General features: G+C 32.7%; 1 protein-coding gene across 1 annotated transcript in view; it reads left to right on the forward strand.

Annotated features, from left to right (window-relative positions):
- Window positions 1-11,736, forward strand: part of LOC148941039 (acyl-CoA synthetase short-chain family member 3, mitochondrial-like) — a 316,825-nt gene that overhangs the window by 55,642 nt on the left and 249,447 nt on the right. The gene's annotated exons all lie outside the window — the stretch shown is intronic.

The following is an 11,736-nucleotide window of genomic DNA, read 5'->3' on the forward strand; positions in this document are numbered from 1 at the left end:
ACCTCCTAGTCAATACCTCGCTCTTTAAGCCAAATATTTTCTAGTACTTTCATAAGAGCTATTTATTCTAATTAACAGCCTTTGTGATTAAGGGGTCATTTTTAAAGAATTGGAAGAAAACTCGAACTTTAGCTTAAAGAGCAAGGTATTGACTAAGGGGGAACCCCCTAATATACGTATTAAAAATCTATAAATATATAAGTTCATTACGTAAGTTAATTAGTAAGTTACGTATATTTATTACTAATAAAAACGTTCGTAAATAAAATTAAACAAGTTCCGAGTAATAAATTTAACAAAATAAAATTGAAAATAATCTTAAAATTTGTTTTTAATTATTCAGGCATTTTTAGCAAAATTAAAAAGCTGAATTAATTCAAAAACGTTCAAAAATTAAATAGAGAAAAACTTGTTTTTTTTTTAACTTAAAGTAAGGAACGACGTTAAAAATTAAAACGAACAGAAATTATTCTGTATATGAAAGGGGCTTTCCCCTCCACAACACCTCGCGTTTTACGCAAAAGTTTGAGTTTCTCACTACTCTTTTTTTAAAAAAAATAAAAAACTTTAGCTTAATGAGCGAGGCTTTGAGGAGGGCACAGCCCCTTTCATATACGGAATAATTTCTGTTCGGTTTAAGTTTTACCGTCGTTCCTTTCTTTAATTTAAAAAAAACTTGTTTTTTTTATTTAATATACATAAGAAGTGACATCAAAAGTATTTTTTTAAGTGATGGTAGAAATGATAAACATCACGTAGATACGAGCATTAGCTTTCGAATGAGCCATTAAACGTCAATCTAAAAGTGCTGGTAGTCCACTAGCCCCAGCTTTTCCACTTGAGACATTGCACCAAAAGTGCCGTTTTGAAGTTGCTGATGGTTGAATTTATAGGAAGAACGTAGATATGAGTAATATCTTTTATACGAGCTACTAAAAATCTGTATAGATACCTGGGATACCAATACGCCCAAAAATAATACGACCGATACCGATACACTGTGCAGCCCTTTACCCAGGGGACTTGGATGGTCATAATATCACCAACACCAAATATATTTGACTTTAGCAATGTCTCTTGTAAGCGTCAAATCTATTAAGTATCTGATATAAGCACCCCATTCTTTAATTACCCGTGAGGCATTCTTAACCATCGCATTACCTTTACGCTAATACCTCTTCGCAAAAAATTCGCAAATCTCGTAAACTAAAGAAGTAATTACATCACTGTTGTTAGCTCCACCATTAATCTCCAATAATGTAAATGCACCACTCATTTTTTCCTCTACTAATATCCTTGCAAATAAAAACTATTCTCTTTGAATTCAATTCTCTTACTAATATGAATTGTAAAGAAAACTAAAAAGATACACCGGTTTTTCCGACACGGATTTAACCTAAAAAAAAAACTTGTATATCATGAAATAGAAATTCAGTTAATTGTGTCAGAAAAAACTTGAATCAAAACAGATTATACCCAACCTTGTTTGGTGTGGGCGCGTACGCAAAGTATATACCTTCAAGCAAATTCCATATGATATTTCAAATTACTATAGCTTCTATAGAAATGATACCTCTTTGCAAATGACCCTGGTAACCCAATTACTTGAAAACCTACACACATATCTATGCCTCCGGCGTAGGGTTCAAATATATAGATGCCTGGCCCGTGGTAAGGCATATTACGCAATCACTGGTGAAATATATAGAACGGTTACTACTTGCAACCTTATTGTTTATCAATTTAGCTATTTTCTGGGTATTATAGATAACCGAGAAGTAAAAAGATAAAGTTTTTTTTTCAGTTTGATTCTATTGTCGTCAGAACATAACTCACTGAAGAGCCGCTGAAGAATAAACATAAGTATCCGTACTATAAGATTTAGGGTACTTGTGTCTTATAGCTACCACACTCAAGGGCTGAAGTTAGGTTAATCATAATGAAATATACTCAAAATATTATGAAAATTTAAAAGTTTAGTAACAAAATTATGGAAACTACGACAAAGAATCATGGAAGGGGGGCCACCCAGACCGCATTATATTAAATACGTAACCTAAACTAACCTAACCAAAATACCAACTAAATACTTAATTAAAATATAGCTACAATGTAGATTCCTGCCGAGCCGAAACTAAAATTGTCTGGTATAAAGACTATGAAAACCGGTTATTGTCTCATGTTCACGACACAAAATCTCGAGAGAACCTGAGTGTGTGGGGGGGGGGGAATCCTGACCTAGACCTGTTTTAAATTTAGCCGCAGGGATTCGGCATTTTTCTCTATGTTGTAGAATAATTAATAGATTGAAAATAACAAAGGAATGTGGAGCCAAAATAAAAAAAAATTGTGGAGGTCCATCACTGAAAACGTTTTAAGCTTAAATCCGAAAGCTTTGAATGTTTTCCAGCATCGGGTGGCAAGGTTCTTAAGGCAGTTTTTGAAACCTCTTACCCTTCTGCATACTCTGTTTTTGCAGGCAATTGGAAAAATAATTCTTAGGCTTTAAGAATAGTATTTAAAACAAGCAGGTATTACCCCTTGTAAGGAATTATTCTCCCCTCTCAACCTTTTGTGCATAAGATCATCGTCTTCCGAGTTTACACTTTTTGAAATATCGGATCCTGGGACATAATTGTATAACTCGTGTAAACCCGTATTATTCTAGCAATAAATTTTCTAGAAAGTTTTTCAGTAGCTTCCTCTAAATTTAGATTATATCGTATTTAGTCCTCTTAAGTTTAAACTGGTAGGCTTTACCCTACTTCAACTACGGGAAATAAATAGATGGTAGATTTTTATATTGAAAATTTTGCCACTTATTCTATTGACAACTCGCGGAGACTCTCCTTCACCAAAATATGCTAAGAGAATTAATTCCCTCTTGTGAAGTTTCTATCTTGTCTAAGTACTCTCTTAGCCCCCCCCCCCAGTTCAGGACTGCATGCGCTTTCTTTGACCCTAAATGGATTGCCGAAAAACAATATTCTCTGGCAACCTATCACAATAATTTCTTACTGCAGTGACATCAATTTTTTTTTTAATCATGGAAATAAATAAACATGAAAATATATTACAGTTTTATTCATGGCAGATTCTATAATTCTGAGGGTTTTGGTGGTTCAAACTCGCGAATCTAGGGACACTTGATTATAATGTCGGAAAAACAATTTCTCTATTACAAAGAGACCTTTGTCAGTTTTTTTTATCTTTAATTGATGGAAAATACCCTTCACCTTTTCTTTTTTAGAAAAAAGGGGATGAACCAGAAAATTTGACATCTGTAAGGGAAGAGAATGGCCTAATGGGTATTGGATTATAGTTCAAAGAGCTTTAAGGCTTCAAAAACTTGTTCCTCTTTTCTCTTTTTTCTATCATAGACATGGGCGTCCATAAGCTGATTTTTTTTTTTTGGGGGGGGGGGCTTACCTGGTCTAATCGGCACTTCCAATGCTTTAGAATAGAAATCTCAAAACGAAAATATAAAAATATAAGGCAGCATCATTCAGCTAGGGGGGCTGGAGCCCCCTCTGCACCCCCACCCCCCATATGGGTGCCCATGATCATAGGTGGCAATATTTATCGTTTTTACAGGCCTTATTATTGACTGAAGGAATAATTTTATTTTCCATCACAAAAGGCAGAAAAGCCAAAGATTGAAGTATAAAGAAAACAGAAGAAAAATCAACACAACAATCCATTAACAAAAGAAATAATTAATATTTCAAAAATGAATAAACGTCAGGATTGGTGGCACATCCTCAGGAGACAGCCCCATGAAACATAACAAATAGCGTATTTCTGTTAGAGATTTTATGGCCTCACTAGCACAATAAAGGTTATTTGGCATCATATCTTAGGCTGATTAGGTATAGGAAAAGAAAACAGGAATGTGTATTAACTGTTAAAATCTTGTAGGTATAAAAAAGAAAATCCGACTTACTTTACTAAAAATATAGTCGAAACTACAGTATAATAAGTTGAATACTATTTAGCTAAATTTCAAAGTTCACCAACTGATCATTCTCTTGCTCTTGTCTTTCAAATTTCAATTGACAAGTTCTATTAAATAGTATTAAGCAAGGCGGCTAATTAATTGAGTAATCCCTGCACATAAATTTGATTAACCCAGGTTCAAAGCGTTCAAGAAAAGTAATTACATGATTACTGTTTATTAACCCTTGTGCCGAGAATACCATCAAAGCAAAGAATGAATAATGAGCCGCGAGAAGAATAATCTTCACACATTCGAAATGATAAATTCTAGAATTGTCTAAAGAAGTCCAGAGGACTTTTAAAAATCCTCAAAAAATCCCCAAATCCCTAAATGAGAAATTTCACTACTAGAACCCATTTTAGGTTTCGGAGGCCCTAAAATGTGGTCTGCTGTTCACGGAAGCTGTATTTGTTACCCGTCCTCACACTCTCAAGTTAGCATCACCTCATAGTTTTCAGATTAACTGTTGGCTGGATGGCATTTACCGACAATAACAATTATATAAAGCAGATATTAAGAAAACGCGAAGAAATTTGGAAATGTCAGGTTATAGGTTCCCAAAGAAGTACTTAATTTGAAGTGCTGCACTTATTACTTGTTTTGTATAGCTAACTCATTTTTTTTCTTTCCCAAGCTGAGGTTTCAATTGGAACTGTCATATTGTCGGTTAAAATATAAATTCGAAACATCCAGATTGTCGTTCTGTAATCAAGTAAACAACAGTCAAACGTGATTATAGGGAAACATAGCAATGTGATTAAGGCAAAATATTCCAATTTGAAAGCTAACAAACTTTATTATAGATTTCTGTCTGTTGATTAGTCTAAATTCCTGATATATATTTTGTAAGCTTTAATTTTATTTTCTTGATCATTTTGTATCAGACAGTATTAAGTGAGAAATTCTTAGTTTTTTTTATTTTGTTTTTCCATTCCCGTAAAATTTAAAACAAGGATTCTATTTCTTTTTAAAGATCATACTTATAGCTTTGCAAACTTTAGTACTATCTTTAGCTCTTCAGCAATTACTAGAATTTTTACAGAATACTGATGACCAAATTCATTGAGACCAATTATCCCCATCCTAGTAAAACGTTAGTAATGTCCTTGTGCTGAATCCTGATGTTTCACAATTTTCCAAAAAGAAGAATCAGAATTCTTTACATATTACAATTTTCTCTTTGGGAAAGATGTTGAATACAAAATATTTACTTTCCTCAATCATATACAAACGCATAAATGGGGCTTTAACCCAGGCCTCTCCGTCTTCTTGTTAAAAAAAAACCTCGAGATTTAACGTTAGTCATAATTTTCTGAATTTACTACGGTTATACCAATTTTTTTATGAACTTCGCTCTTCAGCATCTGTTGGGATATCACATTTTATGCCATCTAATGGATAAGATGGAATAAATCAATTCTAAATTAGAACCCAAGCCAAGACTAAGTCTGAATATCGGGTGACAAATTCAAGATGATACAAAATTAACCTAATTCATTTTCGTTAGGTAATTAAAAAAAAACAAGTTTTTTTTAACTGAAAGTAAGTAACGACGTTAAAACTTAAAACGAACAGAAATTATTCCGTATATGAAAGGGGATGTCCCCTCCTCAACGCCTCGCTCTTTACGCTAAAGTTTTTTATTGTTAAAAAAAATAAGGGTTGTGAGAAAGTCAAACTTTAGCGTAAAGAGCGAGGCGTTGAGGAGGGGACAGCTCTTTCATATACGGAATAATTTCTGTTCGTTTTAAGTTTTAATGTCGCTCCTTACTTTCAGCTAAAGAAACTTGTTTTGTTTTAAATTTTTGAACGTTTTTGATTTAATGCAGGTTTTGATTTCGGCTCACCGTACATGAATAATTAAAAAAAAAATTGCTTATTAATTTTACTTTTATTTGGTTAAATGGCTTTCTCGAAACTTGTTTAATTTTATTTACGAATGTGTTTATTAGTAATAAATATACGTAACTTACGAATTAACTTACGTAACGAACTTCTATATCATATATTTTTAATACGTATATTAGGGGGCTCGTCCCCTCTCAATACCTCGCTCTTTAAGCTAAAGTTCGAATTATGTTCCAATTCTTTAAAAATGATCCCTTAATCACAAAGGCCAATATTTAGAATAAATAGCTCTTATGAAAGTACTAAATAATCTTTGGCTTAAAGAGCGACGTATTGACTAGGGGGTGAACCCAATCATACACGTAATATTTTCTGTTCGTTTTAAGTTTTGATGTTACTCCTTATTTTCAGTTGGAAAATTTGTTTTTTTATATTTAATTTCTGATCTTTTTTTTAAATAATGCTGGGAAATCCGGCACCCCTTTCATAGCAATGTCCCTTTCCCCATGAAAACTTCCTTTATGAAAAGATCCTCCCACATAGCCCCCGACTCACCCACCCGCCTACTACCAGAAAAAAAAACCCCTGAAAACGTCTGTATACTTCCTAATAACTAATACTATATGTTAACATTGGGTAAAGGTCATAACTTTCAGCCCTCCCCCAGGGGACTTCGGGGGATTAAGTCATCCTAAATGACATAGTTAACAAAATGGCTATCTCAAAATTTTGATCAGGTGACTTTGGGAAAAAATGAGCGTGGGAGGGGCCTAGTTGCCCTCCATTTTTAGGTCACTTAAAATGGGCACTATAACTTTAAATTTCCGTTCGAATGAGTCCTCCTACAATATTCTAGGACCACTGGATCGTTACGATCACCCCTGGGAAAAAAAAAATAAAAAAAAAAAAATAAACACGCAACCGTGATCTTTCTTCTGGCAAAAAATGCAAAATTCCACATTTTTGTAGATAGGAGCTATAAACCTCTACAGTAGGGTTCTCTGATACGCTGAATATTATGGTGTGATTTTCATTAAGGTTCTATAACTTTTAGGGGGTCTTTCCCCCTTTTTTCGAAAATAAGCCAAATTTTCTCAGGCGCGTAACTTTTGATGGGTAGGACTAAACTTGGTGAAAGTTGTATATTTGGAATCAGCATTGAAATCTGATGATGTTGAAATTTTGATGTATGTATTGGTATCAAAAACCCGTTTTCTAGAGTTTCAGTTACCATTGAGCCGGGTCGCTCCTTACTTACAATTCGTTACCACGAACTGTTTGAAAACTGTTAATTGCTCAAAGCAAGTTTCATAACATAAACGTTCGCAAAATTAGGAAGCAAAATAAACCCAATTTTTCAAACTGATGCAAGGGAAGCGCTCGAATTAAGAAAAACGGATTTTTACAAATCTTTGTTTGAAAGGATGATTTTTGGACAAAAAAAAACAATTATTTTGTTTAAAATGTTTGCTCTAGAAAAGAATCCAATACAATTTTAAAAGAGTAGATTTGAATCCCCAGGCAAACACAAAAAGTATCTTGAATGTATATATTTCACAAGATATTTTCTTTTGTTGACAATACTCATTTCGGCAAATGGTCCTAAAGCATTTGCACTGCTATCTCCAAAAACAGCAGAAGTAGTTTGCAAACATAATGTCGTAAAGTAGAGGGCCGGAGAGACCAGCGAACCGGTGCTGCCATGCACCGCAAAACCGCAAAAGCGAAATGGCTTCCACGCATCGTTTATATTTTTCCCTAATCTTCTTCGCATCGAAGGGGTGGCCGGAGAAAATTTATTTGACTCTGAATATAAAATTACAGCGCTCTTTTTAAGAGTCAAAAAGGATTGGACGGTGTTTAGCTCCCCTCATAGGTCCTTTTTTAGCTCACTCCCCCACCCCCTCCAAAGATATGTGACCGAAATTTTGTGACAGTCATTTTTTTCAAAATAGTTTTGAGGTTCAACAGTTATGGCTTTAGAAATGACCCACATCTTCTTTGGCAAGGGAAGTAAATTATGGAAGTTGCCTGTTGTTTGCGGATAGGTTTTATAACGGAGAGTGGCGACAAGTTTGATCCATGGTGTCCTATTATCTCTGGATTTAGGATAGATCATTCTCTGGGACAATAAAACCGTAAGTTTTGTAGCGAATATGTGGGGATTGGGCCCTGGAAATGGACCAACAACATTTTGTTCCTGATTATTTGGACTTCGAGCGAGCTCTTATGGACCACTTGCTATACCAAGATTTCCAGAACTTCTTAAGGGAATACTCAGAAAACGATACATAATCCTGAGTAAATCAAAAGACTCTAGGTTTGCCTGATTTTTCAACTTATTTCACAATATCTTGGAAATGGCTTAGGGATCGAGTTGACATTTTTGGGGAGTATTGGAGAGGAAGGGTCAAGTGAACCTAAAATTTTGACTTGGAAAGGGAGTGATAGAGGTAAATCGAAAGACACTGTGTGTCCGGTTTGTTCAGATATCGTGCCTACAACACCTTGAGAACCACTCAGTGGATGGGGTCGAAACTTTCAGATACTGTTTAACAAAGGAAGGGAAGAAAGTGGGCAGGGTGAATCCAAATATAGTGTACAGGTGGGGAGAGGACGGATAAATAATTTTTGTCTGCAATTTGAACAAAACAAATTTGTAACAAAATGCTCTAATGAAACTAATAATCTATGCATGGTTAAGTAGCAAGATAAAAGAAAAGACGCCATGCACTGACAGGCTGTCGAAATGGCATATCTGCAATACCTCAGGGAGGGCTAAAGGTATTAAGCTGAAACTTTCAGAAAATATTAAGGGGGCAAGTGGATGTTGGATTATGACTTGAGAGGAAAAGATATAGCTTAATCAAAGACACTATGGATAACCACATCATCAGAATAATGTACTTCATTATCCCGGTAATGCAAATGGACAACTGAGATGGGAATAGGTACGTTTTATTGTACTTTCTAAGAGTCAAAAGTGATTGAAAGGCAACCAGCCCCCTTCCTTATCCCTTTTTACTAACCTTCTCCTGCAACACCCCAATACATCAGACCCAAATTTTGATATTACTAATTTGTTGAAAATAGTCAAAAAGTCAAGCAAATATGTTTCACGGATCGCATGACCCCCACAGCTTGTGAAACAAGGGCCGTAAATTATGCGAATAACCCAATTGTTTACATATTGGTTGTATAATGAAAAATGGACCCTATCTGATCCTGGGTGTCCGCTTAGCTTGAAACTTTACGAAACCGTTCTCTGGACCAAGCAAATCATTAATTTTTTAGGAGGAGGGGGAGGCTGGGAAACGGGTAAAAAGTCTAGTTTGAGTTAGCTATAGTTTGAGCGAGCTCTTACGGATCGTTCGCTAGGCCAGGATTCCCAGAGTCTCGCAGGAGCGAAGTCTAGGAATGACACGTGAACCTGAGTAAATCAAAGGAAACTGTGTACCTGATTTTTCAAATTATATGCAATATTTTGGGAATTGCTTAATGAATGAAGTTGAAGCTTTGAGTGAGCATTGACAAAGGAAGGGATCAAATGGATTTGAAATTTAGACTCGGGGACAGGGCGAGGTAAGTGGAACAATGCTATTTGTATCCAGGTTGTCGAGATACTGTAACGTGTCAGCAATATCTTGGGAACGGCTTGCGGTAAGAGCTTGGTACTTTCAGTTACTCTTAAAGAAAGGAAGACGGGGGTTTGGTGAATTCAAATTTAGTGTCCAGGTGAGGAGGAAGAAGCTAAAAAAAAATTTCTTGGCTGCCTTTCAAAGTTTTCATGTAAATATCTTTTTTCCAAAGATTTAGTTTTCCCTGTGTGATCTAAAAATTGAAATGTTCTTTGCACAATGTCTGCAGCTTAAAAATGTTTCACACATTTATTATGTAGGCTATACAATGACCAACATCTGAGAAAAGTTTTGTTGGATATTCCAACAGAAAATTAAAGGGAAAGCAGAATTACAAAAATTAAAGAACAACAGAAATTAAAGAACAACAGAAATTAAAGAACAACAAAAATTAAAGAACAACAGAAATTAAAGAACAACAGAAATTAAAGAACAACAGAAATTAAAGAACAACAGAAATTAAAGAACAACAAAAATTAAAGAACAACAGAAATTAAAGAACAACAAAAATTAAAGAACAACAGAAATTAAAGAACAACAAAAATTAAAGAACAACAAAAATTAAAGAACAACAGAAATTAAAGAACAACAGAAATTAAAGAACAACAGAAATTAAAGAACAACAAAAATTAAAGAACAACATAAATTAAATAACAAAAAAAATTAAAGAACAACAGAAAATAAAGAACAACAAAAATTAAAGAACAACAGAAATTAAAGAACAACAGAAATTAAAGAACAACAGAAATTAAAGAACAACAGAAATTAAAGAACAACAAAAATTAAAGAACAACAAAAATTAAAGAACAACAGAAATTAAAGAACACAAATTAAAGAACAACAGAAATTAAAGAACAACAGAAATTAAAGAACAACAGAAATTAAAGAACAACAAAAATTAAAGAACAACAAAAATTAAAGAACAACAAAAATTAAAGAACAACAAAAATTAAAGAACAACAGAAATTAAAGAACAACAAAAATTAAAGAACAACAGAAATTAAAGAACAACAAAAATTAAAGAACAACAGAAATTAAAGAACAACAGAAATTAAAGAACAACAGAAATTAAAGAACAACAGAAATTAAAGAACAACAAAAATTAAAGAACAACAGAAATTAAAGAACAACAGAAATTAAAGAACAACAGAAATTAAAGAACAACAAAAATTAAAGAACAACAAAAATTAAAGAACAACAAAAATTAAATAACAACAAAAATTAAATAACAACAGAAATTAAAGAACAACAAAAATTAAAGAACAACAGAAATTAAAGAACAACAGAAATTAAAGAACAACAAAAATTAAAGAACAACAGAAATTAAAGAACAACAAAAATTAAAGAACAACAAAAATTAAAGAACAACAAAAATTAAAGAACAACAGAAATTAGAAAAAGAACAACAGAAATTAAAGAACAACAGAAATTAAAGAACAACAGAAATTAAAGAACAACACAAATTAAAGAACAACAGAAATTAAAGAACAACAGAAATTAAAGAACAACAGAAATTAAAGAACAACAGAAATTAAAGAACAACAAAAATTAAAGAACAACAGAAATTAAAGAACAACATAAATTAAAGAAAAACAGAAATTAAAGAACAACAGAAATTAAAGAACAACAGAAATTAAAGAACAACAGAAATTAAAGAACAACAGAAATTAAAGAACAACAGAAATTAAAGAACAACAAAAATTAAAGAACAACAGAAATTAAAGAACAACAGAAATTAAAGAACAACAGACATTAAAGAACAACAGAAATTAAAGAACTAAGCAAAAATTAAAGAACAACAGAAATTAAAGAACAACATAAATTAAAGAACAACATAAATTAAAGAACAACAAAAATTAAAGAACAACAGAAATTAAAGAACAACAGAAATTAAAGAACAACAGAAATTAAAGAACAACAGAAATTAAAGAACAACAGAAATTAAAGAACAACAAAAATTAAAGAACAACAGAAATTAAAGAACAACAGAAATTAAAGAACAACAGAAATTAAAGAACAACAAAAAATTAAAGAACAACAGAAATTAAAGAACAACAGAAATTAAAGAACAACAGAAATTAAAGAACAACAGAAATTAAAGAACAACAAAAATTAAAGAACAACATAAAATAAATAACAACAAAAATTAAAGAACAACATAAATTAAAGAACAACAAAAATTAAAGAACAACAAAAATTAAATAACAACAGAAATTAAATAACAACAAAAATTAAATAACAACAGAAATTAAA

The sequence above is a fragment of the Artemia sp. Qi Xiang Cuo genome, chromosome 19 (genome assembly GCF_049724085.1).
Source record: "Artemia sp. Qi Xiang Cuo chromosome 19, ASM4972408v1, whole genome shotgun sequence".
NCBI lineage: Eukaryota > Metazoa > Arthropoda > Branchiopoda > Anostraca > Artemiidae > Artemia > Artemia sp. Qi Xiang Cuo.